Source organism: Sabethes cyaneus, chromosome 1 (assembly GCF_943734655.1).
Source record: "Sabethes cyaneus chromosome 1, idSabCyanKW18_F2, whole genome shotgun sequence".
In the NCBI taxonomy this organism is placed as follows: Eukaryota; Metazoa; Arthropoda; class Insecta; order Diptera; family Culicidae; genus Sabethes; species Sabethes cyaneus.
In genome coordinates, this window is record NC_071353.1 from 88756117 (window position 1) to 88784004 (window position 27888).

Genomic DNA, 27888 nt, shown 5'->3' on the forward strand with positions numbered 1-27888 from the left:
TTGCAAATATAATTTTACAAAATTGGAAAACATTGACCTGTTTTACAACATATTTTCGATTGAATGTCATTTAGTAATGAAAAAGTTATTTGAAGTTAAACTAAAAATGGACGGCCAGACGTCGTCCGATATAAGCGAACACATCACTTGCATCTGTCCGACAAATTCTTACTGGGTTTTCATTCCAGTCGTAAAATTTGATGCTCATTTCCATATGTGACGTAGTCGTTGTTGTTGATACATTGGAAAGAACGGTTTGCATAATTGGAGTTTTATGTAGTTTTTTCTTATCATTTGGATTTTAAGAAAGTAACACACAAAAATAATTAATTTCATTAGACTAGTGAGAGGCTCAACGAACTCAATTCACTGTGCGGCTTACACAGACAATGTTGAGCAAACCGAAAGAAACCTAGCTTTACTGGTGGGGATTTCTCGATTAACACAAATAACTTGTCTTTGGATTTCTAGACGCTGGTAAAACCAGTATTTCGCAGGGCTTAAACCTCCCCGCACGTATATTTGAAGCGTTATGTGTTGATTATATTTTTATAGAAATTAGTTTATAACGTCTCACACATATGAACACAGTGAAAATCGATTCGATACTTCCCATATTTTTTGATACACGTCGAATATTGAAAAAGATAGCGACTGTCAAAAATGAACAATAATTTGCAAAAATGGCTGAGCTAAAACTCAAAAGGTGCTACAAATGTAGCAATGAAGGAAGCATTCATATGATCGAATGATAAATTGCATCCACGTTTCTTCTGCACATATATGTTGGAAGTATATAAGAAAAGGTAAGCTTAATGCATTGTCCAGTTCATGAAGGCATTGCGTGTGAAACAAAAATTGTGCAATATTTTGAATGTATTCTATCGATATTTTATTGTTATCGATAGTTGAAAATGTAAACCGATAGTGCAAAAACATCAGGTTAGTTCGCTATTGATTTTTGATTTTTTATTCAATTGACTCCAGACCTCAATCATTTGGCTATGCGTCAACAGTGAAATCTCTTGATGATATGAAGAAAATTTATATTTAATTTGTAGACCATTCTAATATAGTTGATTTTAATTAACAGTGCAACATTAAATTTAATACTAAATTATCAAGTAAGTCTTTCTACAATTACAAACGATTATAATGTTTATATACAGTCAGTCCACAATTATGGGTCATTTTAGCTTTATCTATCGATTGATACGTGAATATTATACTAAGTGATTGATAAAATTGTTACTCATAGGTAGCACTAATAATTTGATCAATCATTATGTGAAATTAAAACAGAAATTAGCAGCTAAAGATAAAATGACCCACAATTGTGTGTGACCCACGATTGTGGACTGACTGTACATGCATTTGTTTTTTTACTTTCTCATATACTTCTTCATACATGTGTAGAAAAGTTATAATAATAACACAGCCAACGTTAGCTAGGTCGGTCGTACCTATATGCCAATGAAAACGCAGCTACCTAGAAATACTCAGAGTTGAGAGATAATCACGTTAAGTTTGCTTTACTTTAAATCTTTTGATGACATGAAGGATATTTCACCATATATTTAATTTGTAGACCGTTCTAACACAGTTGATTTTTATTACTATTGTGACATTCAATTCAATAGGTACTTAAATTATCAAGTAAGTCTTACTACTATTACAAACGATTACAAAGTTTATATCCCTTCAAGCCCGAGCCCACCACAATTGTGTAGGTGAGACATGACTACTTTTAAAAAAAATTCCTTTCCTCTCTAAACGTCGTACTTTTACATATATGGCACCAATATCTTGTATAAACATCGTAACTCGTAGAAAAAATAGAAAATAGCCGAAAAGAAGTTTTCTTTTGTGCTTGAATTCATTATTGTCCAGTAGAGTGTCCCAAAATAGCACTATGTCAGAAAGCCCGGGGGCTCACCCCTCAAATGATAGCTTAGGGTGTCACAACAAAACTTTTATATGACGCCAACATTGGTTGCAGCGATTTAGGGGTCGCACATTTGAGTTTTATGAAAAAAAGGCATTTTTCAGGAGTAAATTCAAAAAAATATTTTTAGAAATGTTATAATAGATGAAACAAGGTACTTAACTATTTTTTTCACAATCATTGGGATCTGATACATTCATAAAAAAGTTATGGTGGCATGTCTGGAGTCATATTTGGTTACAAAAATTTATTGAATTCGGCAAAAATTTAAAATTTTCGAAATTTTATTTAAATAAACGTCAAAACAGGGTATCGAACGGTGTCTTCGAGCAACGTAGCTATACTGTATAGATGGGAAATTTTATGACGAACAACTTTGCCGAAGAAAGTAAGGACGCATCTTTAAATCTCGCTGAGATATTTACCGTTTTCTGAAGGCGGAACAAAACACATTTCTGTAATTTTCAAATTTTAGCAGTTTCATGTGAAAGATATAAATGAAAAACCCGATTTAATCCACCTAGTGGTGAAAGGAACCTTTGTTATACGGTCTCCATCTACGTTAACGTTGCGTAGAGCGTTTTACATATTTTTTTTGGAAATTGAATAAGTTTACAAAATTTCAACAAAATAGGAGCACTTATAAATTTTGATAGATCCTTTTTTCATGAAATTGCCGAGTAAGTACTGAGTAAGAGTGTTACTAATTTGAGTAAGTGCAAGTAAAAGTAAGTTGTAAGAGGAAATATTACTCTTTAACATATACATTGCGTAGTAAAGGTCTAGTTTATAGGTTTTTGAACTATGCATACTTTCCTGTAATGGCATTCTATTTGACTCAATAAAGTTTTCTTGAATAAATTTCATCAATTTTTATTAACCTTCGGTTACTCACGCTGTTGTATTTTGTACAACACGTGTAGGTTTTAGAATGCCATATTGTTATAAAGTACCAAATCGATGTTTTACTAACATATATTCTTCAATAAAGTTGTTATGAGCAAAATGCCATATTTTTTTTATTTAGAGTGGTTTTAACACAAAGGGTCATTCACCAAAATGCCATAATTATTTAATGCATTAATTTAAATTGTTGGCAAAATAGAACTGCAAAAACTGACATCACAGAAACGAAGCAATCAGTATGTGAGGTGTACCGCAATTGGCCCCAACTGAAATTTTCTCTCATTTCTTCATATGGAAAAATGGTGTATGTATGCAGCAAAACTATCAGCAAATGTAAAATGTTTTAAATGTATCCGTCTGTCGATAGTCGGGTAATTCGGGGTCAAAATTAGGGTATTTTTTGACATAGGACTATATGTCTTTGTTTACTATACTGGGACTGGGTAGCACTTTGTGAAAACGAAAATAGAAGTGTAACGTTTGAATGAAAGATTTTAATTGCTAATAGGGTAAGGAACGAGTTAAGCAGTGTTACCTATTTTAATCAGTTGAACATAAATGATCCGAAAATGCACTTTTTTATTCATATTTTCAAAATCTTTTGATAGGATCATCTTCACAAATCACTTAACCATACATTTGATTCACACAAACACAATTTACTGGGTTTCCGACAAGAAATATGATGAATTAAAAATTGTTGTCCAAAAACGTACATTTTTCAGCTGCTCTTCAGCAATCGCCACCTCGCTACTAACGAATTCATCAAATTTTCAGCACTGATTACAACCACTCTGAAAGTCAAGCACTCAATTGTCATATACCATATTATTCAGTCTCTTTTTTGCCTTTCTACTATATAAATATATAGTATAAAGGTATAGAAATCACTTGGAAAACCGGAAATGGAAAGAAGGTCCTGCGGGCCGAATGTCATATACCATTCGACTCAGTTTCGAAAACTGAGCATTTTCTGTGTGTGTGTATGTATGTGTGTGTGTGTGTGTGTGTGTGTGTGTGTGTGTGTGTGTATGTGTGTGTGTGTGTATGTGACGCTTTTAATCTCACTCACTTTTCTCGGAGATGGCTGGACCGATTTTAATGTTCTTAGTGTCAAATGAAAGGTCTAGGTGTCCCATTGGTCGCTATTGAATTTCATACTGATCGGACTTTTAGTTCAAAAGTTATGTATAAAAATACGAAAAATATGGGACTTCATTATCTCATAGGTCCCTCAACCGATTTCAACAAAATTGATTGCATATGAAAGAGGAGCCCTGCAAACCCTTAACTTCCAAATTTCATGATGATTGTACTTGTAGTTTGAAAGTTACATAAAGAAATGTGAAAAAACAGTATTTAAAACATATTTTTGTTACATATAAACATTAATTCAATGAAAAACATCACACAATTTATTATTATTTGAAAATTACTGCTGAGATCTATCAAACGAAACCAAGTTATTTAAAATCGGACGGTTCATTCAAAAGTTATTTAAACTTTAACACTTAAGCACCGTATATTAAACCGTTAAAACGTGTGAAATCAAAACAAATGTTGATTGTATGCAATGTGTGTAATGTATGTGTGTATGTATGTATGTATGTATGTATGTATGTATGTATGTATGTATGTATGTATGTATGTATGTATGTATGTATGTATGTATGTATGTATGTATGTATGTATGTATGTATGTATGTATGTATGTATGTATGTATGTATGTATGTATGTATGTATGTATGTATGTATGTATGTATGTATGTATGTATGTATGTATGTATGTATGTATGTATGTATGTATGTATGTATGTGTGTATGTATGTGTGTATGTGATGACAATTTGAAATTTTTAAATTTGCCTTGAAATTCAAGAAAAGTGAGAAACATGTCAATTGTCTGAAGTTTTTGAAGCCTCTCAGTGGAATACGAACTCTGAAATTAAAGAAAAGAAAAAACTTTTACCGACTAAATTCCACTATTTAATATTCATTCGCGACAGATACGTATACGCTTTGAAATAAGACACTGATGAAGCCTACACGTCGTAGGCGAGCTACATACCTGTTGCAAATAAATGTTAAATAGTGGGATTCAATCGAAAAGCTTTTTCTTTTCTTTGATTTCAGATTTCAATTGTCATTTTCTTCACTTGCTGTTACTCACAATTGTACAAGAAAAGCAAAAAGCGAAGAAAAGCAGTTAATTTGAGCATGTAGGTATAGTAGTGTATAGGATTAAAAATACTAGTGAGTCGATTTTTCCAAATAAATTTATACAAATTTCAAATAAATTCTGCGCATCAATAGATGCTCTTTTTAATCAATAGGTACTAGAGGTTAGAAATGTTATATAAAAAATTGGAAGTACACGTTGCACGGTAGTAACTTTGTAAGATTTGTTTTCGTTAGCGACATTTTAAAGGACAGATGTCTTATGTCATGTATCATGTTTTAATAAATAAATCAAAAATGACAAGCACTGGAAATCATATCGATCATATTTCTCATTCTCAAGCATGTTTATGGCGCAGTTTTTGCATTATTTTTCGACCTCATCTTGTTTTCCTAACCCTCTAAAATTGTAAAAACGATGCGATCAAGCTAACGACTATCTTTTCATGAAAGTACATTCAAAAGAAGCTTAAGTTATGATTTTCATGCAAAAATAATTATCTGAAGGAGCGCCAGCTAAAAAAAAGTTCAATTTTGTCTTTTTCATATCTATTGCTCTATTCAGTTATTTTTTCTGATTCAGATATATTGCACAATTGAAGCCAAGCAAACTAATAATAAAATTTTGAGATTAATCATTTTGTTGTCGATACTCTTTTTTTCAAAAGCGAAGTATAATAATAATTTTTCTGAACTCTTGTTTTTCAAAGATGCTAACTTTTGAACGCATGGTATTAATATCAACATATCAAAAAATCTGCTATGAACACGTGATTCATATTGTCAATTCAAAACAAGTTTCGTATGTGGCTCTGAAGCCCGAAAGTTAAGGCCGTCTGTAGACCCGTTAGAGGGTTAATTTCTAATTTTCTATATATATTCATTCAAGTCTGTAAAAATTATCGTTTGTGTTTACATTATTTCTCGATAAATCACGTAAATATTATAAAACTAAATAACGTGTTCATCAAGTTCAAGTCAAGTAAATGACGCTTACAAGTATTTACGCATCCAAGCAAAGAAAATATAATTATTCTACGCAATACGTTGTGAATTTTACTGGCAAATAAGGATTTTGAGGAATGTGAAACGCATATTTAAAAATATAGTCAAGTTACTTATAAATGTTCCTGAGAAATTAAATAGTGATTATTGTGGCAGTAGAAAGGCTAGGTCACGCCGCTAGGTGGATTAATTCGGGTTTTCTATTATCTAAGGCTTTGTCACTAGCCAAAAGTTTTATTATTTTCTAACAAAACTGAAAACAAATTCTGAATTGACGGAACCTGTTCACCACTAGCAGCAGCTGCAGCACAACTGATGAACTATCGTGTTGCCAAGACACTGTTTCGGTTCTGGAAATAAGAATTTTAAGTTTGAAATTAACTGAAACCTCCTATGGTGAAAACGTGGTTCAATACTTTCAAGAGAAATGTATGTTCATAATTAATTTTTCTTTATTAAAAACAACACAAAAGACAGCTTTTTCAATAATTTTCGAAGATTTTCTCAGTGATTTAATAAAGCAACGATGTGTTTCAATGTTATTTGCTTTGACAACACTGTTCTAAGCGGATCGTTTGTACTGCTATATGTTTACCTCTTTTGTTCTCCCACCATCCTTATGAACAGCGAGTGAGACGTCAAACTCGCAGTTTCCCATAAGAAAACCAGAGAATAAAAGAGACGACGAATACCGTTTGCCGAACGGTGCGGTGAGTGTATGCCCCGATAAACAATTTAGACAGATGGCATTTTACGCATCTATGCCGATACGCTATGCCGATTACGCATCAGATGCCGATTAGTAGGTCGCGGATAGGAACTTACTGAATAGGGGAAAAAGTTCGAGGGATTTTTTAACGGGACGTAAAAACTACAAGGTATACAGCCCTAAGGGTTGTAGGGAAAGGGTGACGTAGGACTGTGTCATATAATACTCATTACATTGATAACATGTTTTAAACGATGAAGTATAACTTTATGTCTGATCATTAGATCAAAGACTAATGCAAACTGCATTTATGGCATATGCATATTTGAGTATCTGTGAGTATCATTGTTTGAGTGTTTATTTGTAAAAGAAGAGCGAAATATTCTGATTTAATTTTTCATTGAATCAATGGTGGTTTTGAAAAAAACCGTTTGAAATTGTTTGGTGGCCCTGAAAAGAACTATGTTTGAGCTGATAGCACTTCTTAAAAATCATTACTATAATTACTGTTGCCAATATATAGATGGATGTTGCTATTCGGTCCTTTAGACTCTAGGGTGATGGTTGCCCGCTAATACAGGAGTGATAGGAAATACCAAATCACTGTAAAGTAGAAATGGATTAGTTTTATCAAAATACTGACCGTCCGTCAGTGCGATCGTGCGATAAATGAGCAGACGGCGAACCTAGTGTGCTATTTTATAGTCACTGGCACTGCCGCTGCTACTTGTAAGCTAGTGTAGGTGGTGGAGGAAACCATATCGGCTGCTGCTGCTTAAATGATTGTACGACACTGATTGAGCAAGCTATCGAACAATTTCGCATGTCTGCGATGAGGATAATGCAAAATGTAACGTAAAGTGCATCGTGTGGGATTCACGTTGGCCATTGCCCGCTGATTTCGCTTGTCTTCGGGGTCGGTGTTGCCGTCAATAGCATCGATGTTGCCAATTGGATTGGTAAAGGGGTGTGGCTTATAAAGTGGTCTCAAAGGTTATCATTTGATTCCAAATCCTTCGGTGTATCTAATTGTCGTCCGTGCCTGTGAAGCTAGGCGATCACAAGGGAAATGTATGGGAAAATTCGACCTTAAAACACACATTTTCACTATTCAGCGTATAAAAAATTATTATTAATATGTTACTACAAAATTGCTGGACATTTTATCTATCCAACGACATATTAACTGTTATGTTTCGTTCAGTAGTATAGTGGCTATTAGCGTTTGAAATATTTCATTCAAACGTTACACTTCTATTTTTCGTTTTTACAAAGTGCTACCCATTCCAGTATAGTAAACAAAGACGTAGTCCTACGTCAAAAAATTCAGATTTCAGGATTGCTTAAAATAGCACCTTGCGGGTGAAAATGGGTTCGGTGTGTTCAAAATTAGTAACATCCAGTCGTTGAACAGTGTAGACGGATTTAAATTTGCTCGCGTTACTTTTCGCGCTTGACACGTATTAATTTTGTTCGTTTTGTTTGTGCTAAATTTACAGTTTAGTTTTGTGAACATGAATTGTGAGATTTGTTTGGCGGATTCTGCCGTAGATTCAGTAATGTTGACATGTGTCGGATGCACACGATCATTTCATGCCGCCTGTGCCGGAGTTACAGTTCAGCGAGGATCCCTACGCAAACGAGACAGAAAGATCGACCCACTGGCATATATACTGCCGTGCTGCAGTTCTTGCCAAACACTAATAAATGTCGCTATAGATCTAAAATCGCTAACTGCGGAACAAGCCCAGTTAGTTGAAGTAATTAATAATCACTCCGAAGTGATTCATCGAACAACACAGCAAAACAATGTATGCGCCATACATGAAACGATCGAGCGCATTGAAACACAAATCGCTGACGTTAAAAAAGACCTGGCGGCCGGCAGAAACACAGCTGGTAATGCTGCGTCGATTAAAAACCATGTGACCTATATCATGGAAATAGCGATGCAAACATTCAACGATAACATAGCTGCTACGTTACAAACAATGACGTCATCAATTTCAGCTGACTTGAAACTGATCAGCGAAGAAATTAAATCGATTTCAACTACGTCTAATGTAATAAATGATGGTGCCGTCTCTGCTGACATGTTATATAATTGGCCAGCAGCAGAGATTATGGGTGCGATACACAATTTATCGGAAAAAGTTACTCAATTAGAATCCCCCCAACATGCACCCGCTCTTAGCATAGCTGAGGAATTGAATAATGATAATAGCAATGATTATTCGGGTTGGCGATTCATTGGTTCTACAAAGCGTTGGTCTGCTGACTGGAGGAAATACGATGAAAAAATAAAACGACGCGAAATGCAGGAACTTAAGGAATTCAAGGCCTGGCGAAATCGGAAGAAGCGCTCTCAACGTCAACTACGTGCTACTATGAACAACACCTACATCAACAACAACAACAACAACAGGAGTCACAATCATAACAGAGGATCAAATAACTATAACAGTAATAGTAACCGGACTAATATCAACAACCGTAGAAATATTAACAACAACAACAACAACCGCAGAAATATTAACAACAACAACAACAACAACAACAACAACAACAACAACGACAACAACAACAACAGCAACAATTACAACAGAAATAACAACAACAATTACAACAGAAATTACAACAACAACAATTACAACAGAAATAACAACAACAGCAACAGGAATAACAATAACAGCAATAGGAATAACAACTACAACAACAACTACAGGAATAACAACAATATCAACAGGAATAATTACAACAACAACAGGAATAACAGCTATATTTCTTTCGATCATCCACAACACAATAACATCAGCAATCATCGAAATCATCTTCCCCCGGATAGAGTACTACTTGCGGCTGCTAGACATCACTTTTCTGGACCACCTTTGAGACCAGCAATACAATTTCAGCGGGGAGAAACGCTCAACCCTTACACAACAAATGATGAACCGCAACGACCGATGGCATCTAATTCTTCTGCTACACATTGTATGGCTTGCCTGCAGCAACACTCGTGTTTTTGATGAAATAAGTTATAGTTCGGTAAATATGTTTGAAAACCACGCTACTATTAATACTCATTCCAAACATTGCTTGGAAAATATACCAAATAATTTAATTATTGAAACCCCATCAACTTCTTCGCTTAATTATTCTACGGTAACTGAAGTTTCGGTATACTGCCAAAATCTAAACCGCATGCGAAGTGCTCACAAAATTAATGAAATTCAAAAGAATATCTTATGTTGCTCCTTTTCTATAATTCTTGTAACCGAAACTAGTTGGGATGATAGTGTACATAGCGAGGAAGTTTTTGGTAATAGATATAATGTCTATAGAAATGATCGTAATTATCAATTGTCTGAAATGAAATCAGGTGGCGGTGTATTAATTGCTATTCTATCGGAGCTAGACTCAGACATCATAATCACTCCATCATTTACCGAATTTGAACATGTATGGGCGAAAGCACGAATAGCTGGTGAGACACATGTCTTTGCGTCCGTCTATTTTCCTCCAAACAATGCACGTAAAGAAAACTATGAAAAGTTTTTTGAAGTCGCGGAAAATGTCTTATCTGAGCTCTCTCTGAAATAAAGCTTCACATATACGGAGATTTCAACCAACGCAATCTTGACTTCATTACAGACATTGACAACGAGAGCATTCTTCTCCCAGTCGTTGGTGAAAACGAAACCTTGCAATTAATATTTGACAAATCTGCCAACTTGGGCTTTTATCAGATTAATCACATAAAGAATAGGCAAGATTGCTACTTAGACTTATTGTTTACTAACATAGGCGAAGACTTCTGCGTAACTGAATCGCAAATTCCATTATGGAAAAACGAGGTATTTCATACCGCCATCGAATATTCGTTATTTATACATGAAAATCTGCGACCCTACGAGTGCGAATATGAAAAAGTATCGGACTTTCAGTCCGCAAATTATGGGAACATAAAACAAAGGCTTCACAATATTAATTGGCAACATGTATTTCGAAATGAAAACAATGTAGAAATGGCTGTCGAAGCCTTCTATAAGCTCATATTTGAAATATTAAAAGACGAAGTTCCTATGAAACAAAGAAGACGTCAGGCTCATTCAAAGCATCCTATATGGTACAACAGTCAAATAAAAAATATAAAAAATTGCAAGCAAAAGGCACACAAAGCATACAAAAACTATAACAATGACAATAACTTAGCAAATTATCTTAATCTCTGTGATCAACTAAACCAAGCAATAAATGTTGCCTTTGAAGAGTTCCATCTAGAATGCATTTGGACGAAAAAACCACAGATAACATAGAAGAAATTTGCGACCTTTTTGCCACTTTCTTCCGAGATATCTATGGTACATTCACAGAAGAGGATCGCGATTAGGCTACTTTACACATTTTCCAGAATCCTCAAATGACGTAAACGTTAGACAAATTAGTGTATTAGAAATATTAGACGCCTTAGAAACATTAGATTCCTCCAAAGGCCCCGGACCAGACGGTTTACCTCCAGCATTCATAAGAAAACTAGCAACAGAGCTAGCTACTCCACTATTCTGGCTTTTTAATATGTCCCTTCAATCTGGAATTTTCCCAAGCATCTGGGAAAGATCTTTCTTAGTGCCTGTGTTCAAAGCTGGTAAGAAATCTGATATCCGTAATTATAGGGGTATTGCAATTATCTCTTGTATTCCAAAACTTTTTGAAGCAATTGTCAATAAGAAGGTATTCTCGCAAATAAAAAATAGAATTACTCATACACAACATGGTTTCTACAAAGGACGCTCAACCACAACAAATTTACTCGAGTTTGTTAACTTTTCGCTTAACGCAATGGATAATGGAAACTACGTTGAAGCCTTATATACCGACTTTAGTAAAGTCTTTGATCGTATTGATATACCAATGCTTCTCTTCAAATTGCAAAAAATAGGTATACATCAAGAACTTTTAATATGGATCGAATAATATCTCACATACCGCCAGCAAATTGTTAAATTTAAAGGAAAAACATCTAATCCCATTCAAGTCACTTTTGGAGTCCCTCAAGGGTCTCATTTAGGACCGCTATTTTATTCGTTAATGATATCTCATTCGTTCTCAAGAATATAAAAATCCTTATTTACGCCGACGATATGAAATTATACTTAGAAATAAAACCCGATTTAATCCACCTAGTGGTGAAAGAACCTTTGTTATGCGGTCTTCGTCTACGTTAACGTTGCGTAGTGCGTTTGTTTACATAATTTTTTTGGAAATTGAAAAAGTTTACAAAATTTGATCAAAATGGGAGCACTTATAAATTTTGATAGATCCTTTTTTCATGAAATTGCTGAGTAAGTATAAGTAAGTTGTTACTAATTTTTTTCATGAAATTGCTGAGTAAGTATAAGTAAGTTGTTACTAATTTGAGTAAATGCAAGTAAAAGTAAGTTGTAAGAGGAAATATTATTATTTAACATATACATTGCGTAGTAAAGGTCTAGTTTAAAGGTTTTGAACTATGCATAATTTCCTGTAATCAATTTTTATTAACCTTCGGTTACTCACGCTGTTGTATTTTGTACAACACGTGTAGATTTTAGAATGCCATATTGTTATAAAGTTACAAATCGATATTTAACCAACGTATATTCTTCAATAAACTTGTTATGAGCAAAATGCCATAATTATGCAATGCATTAATACTTTAAACTGTTGGCAAAATAGATCACCAAAAACTGACATCCCAGAAACGAAGCAATCAGTATGTGAGGTGTACCGCAACCGGCCCCAACTGGAATTTTCTATCGTTTCTCCATATGGAAAAATGGTGTCTGTATGCAACAAAACTATCAGCAAATGTAAAATGTTTTAAATGTATCCGTCTGTCGATAGTCGTGTAATTCGGGGACAAAATTAGGATATTTTTATAATCAAAGTTGTACAGTTTCTAAACAAGCAATCATAGAGGTATACTATATTCAGCAAAGTTGTGTATTTTTACTATTTGTACAACATGAAAAAGTCATAGAACAATTACAAAACGAGCTAAAATGGAAAAACTGATGTTACAAATTCGTATAATATCAATAAGATTTTTCTCTCTTCGCTGAAGAGATAGAAGGTTACTGTCTTCAGCAAAGTTTCTTGTAATAATATGCTCTTAAACTTTACAGAACACATCAATGTGTTATATTGAAACTGAAGAAAAATATTTGTTTTATTTCACTTTTAGGGGGATTAATCAAAATTTAAATCCTACCAGACGATAGAGCTTGCAATTTCAAAAAACTCTTCCAAAGGTGCGATAAACCTAAAACCAGGTTTTCCTAGTCAAAACTCTAATGCGCACGTTTTTTGGTTTTTGGCTATTGTCTCCCGCGAGCAACCGTGTTACAAAAGTTGGCGCGAGTGTTCAAGGGTTAATATCTTTCGACCGGCAAAACCAATTCTTTTGAAATTTTGCATATATATTTGCAGCAATAAAACTTCTAATTTGATGCCAAACTAATTTAAACTAGATAAATTATCTAAGATGAAATCATCGAAAATAATTGTAAATTTTAATGTGTTGTATACGATTGCTCATAACTTTTGAATTAAACGTCCAATCAAAAAAAATATCAATAGTGATCTATTAGGCTATATTACCTTTCAAATGAGAATAATAGCGCATAAATCGGTTCAGCCAACTCTGAGAAACAGGCGATCATTTGTACCTAGTCAAAACAGGTTTTTTAAGGCTAACTTTTAAACTACTTGTCCGTTTTCAATAAAACTTGGTAAAAAGCTTAGTAATAGCAAGAGCTTTCGTTTGGTACTAAAATCGTTAAAATTGGTTGCGTAGTTCCGGAGAAACGCGTGTAACGTAGTTTTCACATTTTTGCTTATAACTTTTAAACGAAACGTCGGACCGCAAAGCAATTCAATAGTGATATACTAGGCAATAATACCTTTCAAACAAAAGTAAAAGCGGTCAAATCGGTTCAGCCACCTTCGAGAAACAGGCGATAGAAAATGAGCTGCACACACACACATACACACATACACACATACACACACACACAGACATTGCTCAGTTCGTCGAGCTCTATCGTTTGGTATATGTGATTCGGCCCTCCGGGCCTCGGATCAATTTCGTGTTTTTCGACCAATTTCTAAACCTTTGTTATATAGTATAACAAAGGTAAAAAATGAGACAGATGTCAACATATTTTGTAACGAAATTCAAATTTTTTATAATTGGTGTAAGAACTAAACGTGAACAAATGTAAATTAATTAAATTCAGTAGAAAACGAAATACACCTATAACCAACATCTCCCTTGGAGATCAAATGATAGAAAATTGTGAACGAATAAGAGATTTGGGAGTTATTCTTGACTCAAAATTAACGTTTATAGATCACTATAATACAATTACTTGTAAAGCAAGCAACATGATCTCTTTCATAAAACGCTTTAGCTTTAATTTTCGAGACCCATACACATTAAAAACACTTTACATTTACTATGTTCGTTCAATTCTTGAGTACTGTAGCGTGGTATGGTCTCCGTTTGCCAATGCACACATAAATAGAATTGAATCAATACAAAAACAATTCTTGTTGTACGCACTCCGTAATTTAAATTGGACGAGCCTTCCTCTTCCGTCATATGACGACCGCTGCAAGCTTATAAATATCGAAACATTAAAGGCGCGTCGTGAATTTGCAATGGTCTCATTTGTTAATGACATAGTCTCACAACGTATTGACTCTGCCGAACCCTTATCTAAATTAAATTCTTACGCACCTACTAGAAATTTACGTGTTCGTACACTATTTGCCACGGATCATTATCGAACTAATTATGCTAAATTCGGGCCCATAAATCAAATGATGGTGCTATACAACCAACATTGTAATTTTATTGACTTCACAATTAAAAAAACCAAATTGAAGCAATATTTTAGGACAATAAGTAATTCAAGCCAATAACAACAGAAAACTAGCAGAAACGAGCAAACATAAATAGAATATGTAATCGATTGATAACATTAGGTTAAGCTTGTATCACGGTCTACACACGATTGACTGCAAATAAATAAATAAATTTCTAAAAAAAAATTAGTTCCGCCGCTCCAACTTTTAAAGCGAAAAATCAAAAGTTTAGCTCAACAATAGTGTCTTCCAATGGTAACAGCTTGATGAACTAAAGATAGCAAGAAGATTGGTATGCTGATATCCCCCACTTAGTCAACCCATCGCTTGTAATAAGGTAAAACAATCAGTGACCCGCTTAGACTGCTTAAAACTAGTTCTTTACCCTAACTGCTAAACTACTGAACGGAACTGAACAATTTATATGTCGTTGGTTAGATAAAATGGCCAGCAATTTTATAGGGGAGTAAGAAAGCAATTTTAAGGAGGGCGTAGGAGGAGCGGGGGGGGGGGCTTTTATGCAAATGAAACACAAATTTCCTCAAAACTCGAGAACTAATCAAGCAAATGAAAACAAATTTGGTATGTGGGGGTTACAGAACCGTCCGATTTCAAATAACTCGATTTCGTTTGATAGATCTCAGCAGTAATTTTCAAATAATAATAAAATGTGTGATGTTTTTCATTGAATTAATGTTTATATGTTTCAAAAATATGTTTTAAAAAATTCTTTCACATTTCTTTATGTAACTTTCAAACTACAAGTCCAATCGTCATGAAATTTGGAAGTTAAGGGTTTGCAAGACTCCTCTTTCATATGCAATCAATTTTGTTCAAATCGGTTAAGGGACCTGTGAGATAATGAAGTCCCATATTTTTCGTATTTTTATACATAACTTTTGAACTAAAAGTCCGATCAGTATGAAATCAATAGCAACCTATGGGACACCTAGACCTTTCATTTGACACTAAGAACATTAAAATCGGTCCTGCCATCTCCGAGAAAAGTGAGTGAGATTGAAAGCGTTACATACACACACACACACACACACACACACACACACACACACACACACACACACACACACACACACACACACACACACACACACACACACACACACACACACACACACACACACACACACACCACACACACACATACACACACACATACACACACACACACACACACACACACACACACACACACACACACACACACACACACACACACACACACACACACACACACACACACACACACACACACACACACACACACACACACACACACACACACACACACACACACACACACACACACACACACACACACACACACACACACACACACACACACACACACACACACACACACACACACACACACACACACACACACACACACACACACACACATACACACGCACAGAAAATGCTCAGTTTTCGAAACTGAGTCGAATGGTATATGACATTCGGCCCGCAGAACCTTCTTTCCATTTCCGGTTTTTCAAGTGATTTCTATACCTTTATACTATATTTTTATATAGTAGAAAGGCAAAAAGTGAGAAACATATCAATTGTCTGAAGTTTTCGAAGCCTCTTAGTGAAATACGAACTCTGAAATTAAAGAAAAGAAAAAATTTTTACCGACTAAATTCCACTATTTAATATTTATTCGCGACAGATACGTATACGCTTTGAAATAAGACACTGATGAGACCTGCACTTCGTAGGCGAACTACGTATCTGTTGCAAATATATATTAAATAGTGGAATTCAATCGAAAAGTTTTTTCTTTTCTTTGATTTCACATTTCAATTGTCATTTTCTTCACTTGCTGTTACTCACAATTGTACAAGAAAAGCAAAAAGCGAAGAAAATCAGTTAATTTCAGCATGTAGGTGTAGTGGTGTAGAGGATTAAAATACTAGTGAGTTGATTTTTCCAAATAAATTTATACAAATTTCATACAAATTTTGCGCATTAATAGATGCTCTTTTCAATCCATAGATACTAGAGCTTAGAAATGTTATATGAAAAATAAGCAGTAAACGTTGCACGGTAGTAACTTTGTACGATTTGTTTTCGTTAGTGACATTTTAAAGGACAGATGTCTTATGTCATGTATCATGTTTTAATAAATAAATCAAAAATGACAAGCACTGGAAATCATATCGATCATATTTCCCATTCTCAAGCATGTTTATGGTGCAGCTTTTGCACTATTTTTCGAACTCATCTTGTTTTCCTAACCCTCTAACATTGTAAAAACGATGCGATCAAGCTAATGACTATCTTTTCATGAAAGTACATTCAAAAGAAGCTTAAGTTTTGATTTTCATGCAAAAATTATTATCTGAAAGAGCGCCAGCTAAGAAAAAGTTCAATTCTTCTTTTTCATATCTAATGCTCTATTCAGTTATTTTTTCTAATTCAGATATATTGCAAAATTGAAGCCAAGCAAACTAATAGTAAAATTTTGAGATTAATTATATTGTTGTCGATATCCTTTTTCTTCAAAAGCGAAGTATAATAATATTTTTTCTGAACTCTTGTTTTTCAAAGATGCTAACTTTTGAACGCATGGTATTAATATCAAAATATAAAAAATCTGCTATGAACACATATTTCATATTGTCAATTCAAAACAAGTTTCGTATGTGGCTCTGAAGCCCGAAAGTTAAGGCTGACCGATTATAAAACTAAATAAGGTGTTCATCAAGTAACATAAATGACGCTTACAAGTATTTACGCACCCAAGAAAAGAAAATATAATTGTTCTACGCAATACCTTGTGAATTTCACTGGCAAATAAGGATTTTGAGGAATACGGAACGGATATTTAAAAAAATAGTCAAGTTAATTATAGATGTTCCTGAGAAATTAAATAATGATTATTGTGGCAGTAGAAAGGCTAGGTCACGCCGCTAGGTGGATTAATTCGGGTTTTTTTGGTTTAGGGCTATTGTCTCGCGCGAGCAACCGTGTTACAAGAGTTGGCGCGAGTGTTCAAGGGTTAATATCTTTTGACCTGCAAAACCAATTCTTCTGAAATTTTGCAGATATATTTGTAGCAATAAAACTTCTAATTTGATGCCAAACTAATTTAAACTAGATAAATTATCTAAGATGAAATCGTCGAAAATAATTGTAAATTTTAATGTGTTGTATACGATTGCTCATAACTTTTGAATTAAACGTCCAATCAAAAAACAAATCAATAGTGATCTATTAGGCTATATTACCTTTCAAATGAGAATAATAGCGCATAAATCGGTTCAACCAACTCTGAGAAACAGGCGATCATTTGTACCTAGTCAAAACAGGTTTTTTAAGGCTAACTTTTAAACTGCTTGTCCGTTTTCAATAAAACTTGGTAAAAAGTTTAGTAATAGCAAGAGCTTTCGTTTGGTACTAAGATAGTTGAAATTGGTTGCGTAGTTCCGGAGAAACGCGTGTCACGTAGTTTTCACATTTTTGCTTCTAACTTTTAAACGAAACGTCGGACCGCAAAGCAATTCAATAGTGATATACTAGGCAATAATACCTTTCAAATAAAAGTAAAAGCGGTCAAATCGGTACAGCCACCTTCGAAAAATAGGCGATAGAAAATTAGCTGCACACACACATACACACATACACACACACACATACACACACACACACACACACACACACACACACACACACACACACACACACACACACACACACACACACACACACACACACACACACACACACACACACACACACACACACACACACACACACACACACACACACACACACACACACACACACACACACACACACACACACACACACACACACACACACACACACACACACACACACACACACACACACACACACACACACACACACACACACACACACACACACACACACACACACACACACACACACACACACACACACACACACACACACACACACACACACACACACACACACACACACACACACACACACACACACACACACACACACACACACACACACACACACACACACACACACACACACACACACACACACACACACACACACACACACACACACACACACACACACACACACACACACACACACACACACACACACACACACACACACACACACACACACACACACACACACACACACACACACACACACACACAGACGTTGCTAAGTTCGTCGAGCTCTATCGATTGGTATATGTGATTCGGCCCTCCGGGCCTCGGATCAATTTCGTGTTTTTCGACCAATTTCTAAACCTTTGTTATATAGTATAACAAAGGTAAAAACCCGATTCAATCCACCTAGTGGCGAAAGGAACCTTTGTTATACGGTCTTACTTGCTTTTTGAAATAGAAATCGACACGTCTTCGGAACATAATTCATCTATTGGTTAACGTTGCTTAGTGCGTTGGTTTTCATACAATTTTTGGAAATTGAATAAGTTTACAAACAAAATTGAACAAAATAGCAGCACCTATAAATTTTGATAGATCCTTTTTTTATGAAATTACTGCGTAAGGGTATGCTGGTTGTTACTAATTTGAGTAAGTGCAAGTAAAAGCAAGTTGTTAGAGGAAATATTATTCTTTAACATATCCGTTGCGTAGCAAAAGTCTAGCTTATAGGTTTTTGAACTACGCATAAATTTCTGTTATGCCATTCTTTTTGATTTATTTACATGTATATATCAACAGACACAGTTGCCCTAATGATAAAAGAGTCGTCTTAATATTAAAATAATTTTTGTGCGTTGCACGTTACGGGACAAATGATAGTCGAAAACGGCTGACACTCTGTTGAAAACTTTTTGCAAGCCTATAATTGCACTCAAGGTGAGTTAAAATAGGTGATCTAGTTTTCACAGTTTGTAGAACAGAAGTGCGCGGTACGATTGGTTAGCAACCATCGACGTTGTTAATACATTCAACAGTTTCCGCTTTGAAAATTTCGGTGATCGTCAAGGGTAACCCAGCGGGGGTGAAAAACAAATTCGAACATCAGAAAACCTCTCTTGACTAACCTTGATTGCACTGTTAGCACCATAGTTAGTTCGTCGGAGCGGTAGACGTAGTGTTGGAACCATCCTTAAAGTTCTGGAGGGGGCGTCTATGTTTATCAACTGGAGGATGTCTGGGCAGTCGATACGGGCTGTTAAAACGTCTGCGACAGTCATTGCACGAGAGGTATCGCGGCGAAGCTGGAGTGTGTCGAGTCGAAGAAGTTGACAACGTTCCTCATAAGGAGTGACCTGCATAGGTTGTCTCCAAGGTAGAAGGCGTAGAGCATAGCGAACGAATCTACGTTGGATATTTTCGATCCGTAAAACAGCGTTGTTGTAGTGTGGATTCCACACTGACGAGCAATATTCGAGAGGAGATCGCACTAATGAGCAGTATAAGGCGGTAACATAAATGACGCTTACAAGTATTTACGCACCCAAGAAAAGAAAATATAATTGTTCTACGCAATACCTTGTGAATTTCACTGGCAAATAAGGATTTTGAGGAATACGGAACGGATATTTAAAAAAATAGTCAAGTTAATTATAGATGTTCCTGAGAAATTAAATAATGATTATTGTGGCAGTAGAAAGGCTAGGTCACGCCGCTAGGTGGATTAATTCGGGTTTTTTTGGTTTAGGGCTATTGTCTCGCGCGAGCAACCGTGTTACAAGAGTTGGCGCGAGTGTTCAAGGGTTAATATCTTTTGACCTGCAAAACCAATTCTTCTGAAATTTTGCAGATATATTTGTAGCAATAAAACTTCTAATTTGATGCCAAACTAATTTAAACTAGATAAATTATCTAAGATGAAATCGTCGAAAATAATTGTAAATTTTAATGTGTTGTATACGATTGCTCATAACTTTTGAATTAAACGTCCAATCAAAAAACAAATCAATAGTGATCTATTAGGCTATATTACCTTTCAAATGAGAATAATAGCGCATAAATCGGTTCAACCAACTCTGAGAAACAGGCGATCATTTGTACCTAGTCAAAACAGGTTTTTTAAGGCTAACTTTTAAACTGCTTGTCCGTTTTCAATAAAACTTGGTAAAAAGTTTAGTAATAGCAAGAGCTTTCGTTTGGTACTAAGATAGTTGAAATTGGTTGCGTAGTTCCGGAGAAACGCGTGTCACGTAGTTTTCACATTTTTGCTTCTAACTTTTAAACGAAACGTCGGACCGCAAAGCAATTCAATAGTGATATACTAGGCAATAATACCTTTCAAATAAAAGTAAAAGCGGTCAAATCGGTACAGCCACCTTCGAAAAATAGGCGATAGAAAATTAGCTGCACACACACATACACACATACACACATACACATACACACACACACACACACACACACACACACACACACACACACACACACACACACACACACACACACACACACACACACACACACACACACACACACACACATACACACACACACACAGACACACACACACACACACACACACACACACACACACACACACACACACACACACACACACACACACACACACACACACACACACACACACACACACACACACACACACACACACACACACACACACACACACACACACACACACACACACACACACACACACACACACACACACACACACACACACACACACACACACACACACACACACACACACACACACACACACACACACACACACACACACACACACACACACACACACACACACACACACACACACACACACACACACACACACACACACACACACACACACACACACACACACACACACACACACACACACACACACACACACACACACACACACACACACACACACACACACACACACACACACACACACACACACACACACACACACACACACACACACACACACACACACACACACACACACACACACACACACACACACACACACACACACACACACACACACACACACACACACACACACACACACACACACACACACACACACACACACACACACACACACACACACACACAGACGTTGCTAAGTTCGTCGAGCTCTATCGATTGGTATATGTGATTCGGCCCTCCGGGCCTCGGATCAATTTCGTGTTTTTCGACCAATTTCTAAACCTTTGTTATATAGTATAACAAAGGTAAAAACCCGATTCAATCCACCTAGTGGCGAAAGGAACCTTTGTTATACGGTCTTACTTGCTTTTTGAAATAGAAATCGACACGTCTTCGGAACATAATTCATCTATTGGTTAACGTTGCTTAGTGCGTTGGTTTTCATACAATTTTTGGAAATTGAATAAGTTTACAAACAAAATTGAACAAAATAGCAGCACCTATAAATTTTGATAGATCCTTTTTTTATGAAATTACTGCGTAAGGGTATGCTGGTTGTTACTAATTTGAGTAAGTGCAAGTAAAAGCAAGTTGTTAGAGGAAATATTATTCTTTAACATATCCGTTGCGTAGCAAAAGTCTAGCTTATAGGTTTTTGAACTACGCATAAATTTCTGTTATGCCATTCTTTTTGATTTATTTACATGTATATATCAACAGACACAGTTGCCCTAATGATAAAAGAGTCGTCTTAATATTAAAATAATTTTTGTGCGTTGCACGTTACGGGACAAATGATAGTCGAAAACGGCTGACACTCTGTTGAAAACTTTTTGCAAGCCTATAATTGCACTCAAGGTGAGTTAAAATAGGTGATCTAGTTTTCACAGTTTGTAGAACAGAAGTGCGCGGTACGATTGGTTAGCAACCATCGACGTTGTTAATACATTCAACAGTTTCCGCTTTGAAAATTTCGGTGATCGTCAAGGGTAACCCAGCGGGGGTGAAAAACAAATTCGAACATCAGAAAACCTCTCTTGACTAACCTTGATTGCACTGTTAGCACCATAGTTAGTTCGTCGGAGCGGTAGACGTAGTGTTGGAACCATCCTTAAAGTTCTGGAGGGGGCGTCTATGTTTATCAACTGGAGGATGTCTGGGCAGTCGATACGGGCTGTTAAAACGTCTGCGACAGTCATTGCACGAGAGGTATCGCGGCGAAGCTGGAGTGTGTCGAGTCGAAGAAGTTGACAACGTTCCTCATAAGGAGTGACCTGCATAGGTTGTCTCCAAGGTAGAAGGCGTAGAGCATAGCGAACGAATCTACGTTGGATATTTTCGATCCGTAAAACAGCGTTGTTGTAGTGTGGATTCCACACTGACGAGCAATATTCGAGAGGAGATCGCACTAATGAGCAGTATAAGGCGGTAAGGCATTGTATGTTTCGGAATTCTCTTGTCATGCGAATAATTAGACCGAGCATTCTAGAGGCTCTAGACACAATGAATGACATGTGCTGTTTATAGGTGAGATGGCAGTCCAGTATTACGCCTAGGTCCTTCACGTGATCGACTCGTGGGATCGGGGTTGAATCAAGGTTGTAATCAAAGTTCAGCGGCTGCAGTTTCCTGGTAAACGTCACTACTGAGCATTTTGATGGGTTGAGTAGCATGCGGTTTAGTGCACACCAATGCGTGAAAATGTCCAGTTGTTTCTGGAGGAGATGGGCATCGCCAATGCAGTTGATTTTCGAGAATAACTTCAGGTCGTCTGCAAACGCCAGTCGCGGGCAGTCGAGCAAGTTATGTACATCATTAAAATAAAGCAAGAAGACCAGCGGACCCAAATGGCTGCCTTGTGCAATCCCAGACGAGGCAGAGAATGGATCCGAGATCTCCTGACCGATCCTCACACGGATAGTTCGTCCTGTCAGATAGGATGTAAACCAGTTCAGCAAGCTCCCACAGAATCCGAGGCGATCCAGCTTGGCGACGGCAATACGATGGTTGACTTTGTCGAAGGCAGCGGAGAGATCAGTATATATTGCGTCAGTTTGCGAACGTTCAGTGAAGCTATCAGTCACGTAATTAGTGAAACAAAGCAAATTCGTAGTGCAGGATCGCTTTGGGAGGAAACCGTGTTGCTCGTTGGCTAACGTTTGTTGGCAATGGGAGAAGATTGGCTCGATGATTACTAACTCGAACAGCTTCGATACAGCACATAAGGCTGATATTCCCCTGTAGTTATCGATTTTTGTTCGATCTCCCTTTTTGAAAACTGGGAACATATAGGCTTGTTTCCATGCTTCAGGAAAACGTCCGCTGGCCAGAGATAGGCGAAACAGATGTGAGATTGGTGCAAGCAAACCAGTTATACAGTGTTTTGTAAGTGTTGCAGGAATTCCGTCGGGGCCGGGAGAACTCGAATGCTTCATTTTGGCAGTTGCAGAGAGTACAACACGGTCGTCGAAATCAATAGATGAGATTGCGCGACCGGTAGGAATAACATTGTTAGCAGCAGTGTCGATTTGACTTGAAGTAAGTGTTTCATTACAAAAGACGCTAGAGAATTTCGTTGCAAAAAGTCTACAGGTTGCGGGAGTATTATCTGCCGTCTCCCCGGCAAACTCTAGGGTAGTCGGTAGACTGGATTCTTTACGTTGCTGGTTGACAAATTTCCAAAATCGCTTGGGGTCGGATTTCAGTTTAGCTTCCATACGTCTCGTGTAATTGCGGTGACAGCGGCGACTAAGACGTCTATATGCATGGTTCAAATGTTGATAATGTTCACGTAGGTTAAGATCCCTGTTCGCGGAAAGTTTCCGGAAAATACTCCTTTTTACAGTTTTTAGTCGACGTAATTCCGATGTTTGCCATGGAGGATGTTTAGAAGGCGTGCTCCGTGATTTAGGCACAAAGCGCTCGATTAGCTGGTTCATTAGCAAAGAGAATTCGTTGACTGCAATATTAATGTCGTGTTGATGTAAAACTATCGACCAGTTGAAATTTTGTAATGCAAGCAAGAGTCCGTTGTAGTCGGCTTGACGGAAATTGTAACTAGATGGAGGAGGTGTTTCGTGGTAGTCAGGTCTTTGAGAGTTATCGAGGGAGAGAACCAGTGGAGGATGGTGAGGTACGAGCTTGACTAGAGCGACGGGAGCAATCGTCAACCGGGGAGCAGATTCACTGGCGGAAACGAAGCATAAATCTAAACAGCGTCCATTTTCAATCGCGTTGCAGTTGATCTGAATCAGATTTGAGCAGCTGTAGCCATCGAGCAGGTCGAGAGCGCAGGTGTGAAATGAAGAATGGTCAGGATCCGGGTAGGTAAAGCCGTTCCGAAAGGCGCGCCAGCAAATGATAGGAAAATTAAAATCGCCGATAATGACTATTTCATCGCGCGGTTTTGCTTTCGCAGCGATCATCAACACTGAATTGAGATGGGACTCGATCAGCGTTTTGTCACGAGTACGATCGGGTGGAATATAAATGGTGCAAAGATATAAGTTACGGTCCTTCAACTTCATAGATACCCAGACTTGCTCAATGTTGTTCCAAGCTACGTCGTTGACTCTGGATGCTTTCAGGCTACGGCGAACAGCAACGAGCACCCCTCCGCCAGTTTTTTTCGAGCTATTGTGAGGACCGCGGTCGCAGCGGAAGCCTTCGTATTCATGTCCCAAGAGTTGAGACTGTAGAGTGCGGTCGTCGAGCCAGGTCTCCGTTAACGCGATGACATCGTAGTAACCTTCTGAGATGGCGAGAAAATAATCGTCGATGACAGTATTCATCCCGCAGGCATTCTGGTAGTATAACAGCAGTGATTCCTCGGCTGCACTCGACATGCATGGAGTTGATATTGGCCTATTGGGATGAGGTATTTCGGCCGGTGTAAGAGAGGTGACGTTACGGTTAACTTTGGCGAGAGTCAGATGACTCTCGCTGCCCACTAATAAAGCGTTTGAGTTCTGGTCTATTATCGTTGCAGTCGCATTCATCACATTGTTCGGTGCATCAGTTTCGATTGCGTCGCCATGGGAGTGTGGTCGGAAGATCTCCTCACCAGCCACGACCGTAGGGCCAGGACAACTAAAATGAAAGGAACTAGCTGAAGACTCGACGGGATCTTCCAGGATGCTGTCCACAGTGCGTCTGAAATTTCGACAAACATCAGGGCGAGAGAAGTCGGGAATGCACAGATACTTGCCTGAGATAGCAGGCTGGAAGACCCCTTCCAAACCACCGGATACAGGGCCGGGATGACTCTGTTGGCAGGATACTATTACATTGTTGCATGCAGGCTCATGAAGAACGGAAGATGGCTTAACTGTATCGTGGCCAGAAGGGGCTTCCATGATGCTTTGCTGCGTGCATCCCGACGTTGACGATGGTGAGAATGGCTGGCCTATTCGTCTACCTCTATACGATTAGCATGATCTGAGTCCACCAGCGGCATTCTTCGGCGAAATTTTGACAATCCTTGCAGCGTTTTTTGTCCGATAATCCTCAAACAGACGAAAACGTACATTTTCCGGCCATGTTTCGCAGCATAATGCTTTGTCCTTAAATTGTTGGTTGACTCCAATTTTGAAGGACACGAAGTTGAGTGTTGCAGGATCTTTCCCCGTAGGAACCAGCTTCACAACCTTAGGTTGATCTCCAGCATGCAACGCAAGACATTCAGTGACGAGACTAGCGTTTTCCTTCTCAGTGGTAGATGGGTGAAATGCAGACAAATATATCCACGCCATGTCCTCATCTTGTTTCCGGTGGAGATTAACAGTTCTAATTGTATGAGCCGCTTTGGTCCGGTAGGTGTTGACAGTCATAGTAGAAGGCGGACTGACAGGATTGCCACTGTTTCCTCGTCGTCGTTTCGGCGTACTCTGCAGACCAGTCGAACGAGTAACATTAGGCCACGGGATCGGGGTAGCGTACGGCGTGTTAGCATTCGGTTTGGCATCAACTTTCGCTGTTAGGGCAGTTAAAGCTGTATGTAACTTATCGATATCGTCTCTCATCGATTGTATTGCTTTTGGCATAAACGATGAACATTTCCCATCAAAATCAGTTAACAGCGCTCGAAAATGACCACTCGAGAATAGTTCAGCGCACGGATCACACATCCAGAATACGTTATTGCCACCAATGCCCAACGCCTCTCGTACAGGATCGTCAACTTTCGCACAAATGACATGGAAAGTAGCACCACAGAATCCTTGGCATACTATGCGGTCAGAAGCAGGGATGGTTCGATCACTTTGACTCAATTTTGATTCATTTGACAGTGCAAAATTTGACAAATTGAAGTATGGAATATTTGTAGATAATAACTAGATCTACAATTTTGCTGAATAAAGTGTTGCTGTATCTTTTGTAGTTACGGTGCTACAATGCTAGTGCCTCATTAGTAACTAAATGAACGTTCATTTAGTTACTAAAGAGGTACTAGCATTGTAGCGCCGTAACTACAAAAGTTACAGCAACGCTTTATTCTGCAAAATTGTAAATAATAACGAGTTCTACAAATGTCTCATACGTAACTTTGTCAAATTTTGCTCGGCTGAGATGGTAGTGTCAAATGAATCAACATTGAGTCAAAGTGATTGAACCATCCTTGGTCAGAAGCAGTGACCGTCTTCTTGCAACGGTGACAAGCCATGATATTCGCAACAGGTATGAAATTTGCAATGCAATCCAAATTGAATGCGCCTAACGATATACTTCCGTACGGACTGATGAACCAACGATAGCTTGTATCCGACAGTGGGAGCAGCAGCCGTATGGAGGCTGAATGCGAATGAGTGATAGTTCGTCCCGGACAATAACAACACCACTTGCTCTTCGAACCGGACTAGAAAAATTGTTATTTTGCGGCAGATTTGCGTTTACAGCACAAGACTCGATAACGTCGATGCAGCTGTTGTCGATGTAAAACGGCGAAACACAAATCGGTAAATGACTGCACACTCGGTTACAAAGAAAATTGATAAAATAGTGCAAACCTTTGACATCAATAATGATTGACATCAATAAAGTTTTCTTGAATAAATTTCATCAATTTTTATTAACCTTCGGTTACTCACGCTGTTGCATTTGGAGCAACACGTGTAGGTTTTTGAATGCCATATTTTTACAAAGTTACAAATCGCTGTTTAACTAACGTATATTCTTCAATTAACTTGTTATGAGCAAAACGTCATAATTATTCAATGCATTAATACTTTAAATTGTTGGAAAAATAGATTAGCATAAACTGACATCACAGAATCGAAGCAATCAGCATTTGAGGTGTACCGCAATAGACCCCAACTGGAATTTTCTCTCGTTTCTTCATATGGCAAAATGGTGTCTGCATGCAGCAA

General features: G+C 37.4%; 1 protein-coding gene across 5 annotated transcripts in view; it reads left to right on the forward strand.

Annotated features, from left to right (window-relative positions):
- Positions 1-363: 363 nt before the first annotated feature.
- The window catches only part of LOC128733137 (uncharacterized), a 159522-nt gene continuing 131997 nt past the window's right edge, over positions 364-27888 (forward strand). For 2 of the 5 annotated variants that reach the window (XM_053826767.1, XM_053826766.1), the window contains exon 1: positions 364-806. The gene's annotated coding sequence lies outside the window, so the exon portion shown is untranslated. The other 3 variants (XM_053826763.1, XM_053826764.1, XM_053826765.1) reach the window with 3 other exon arrangements.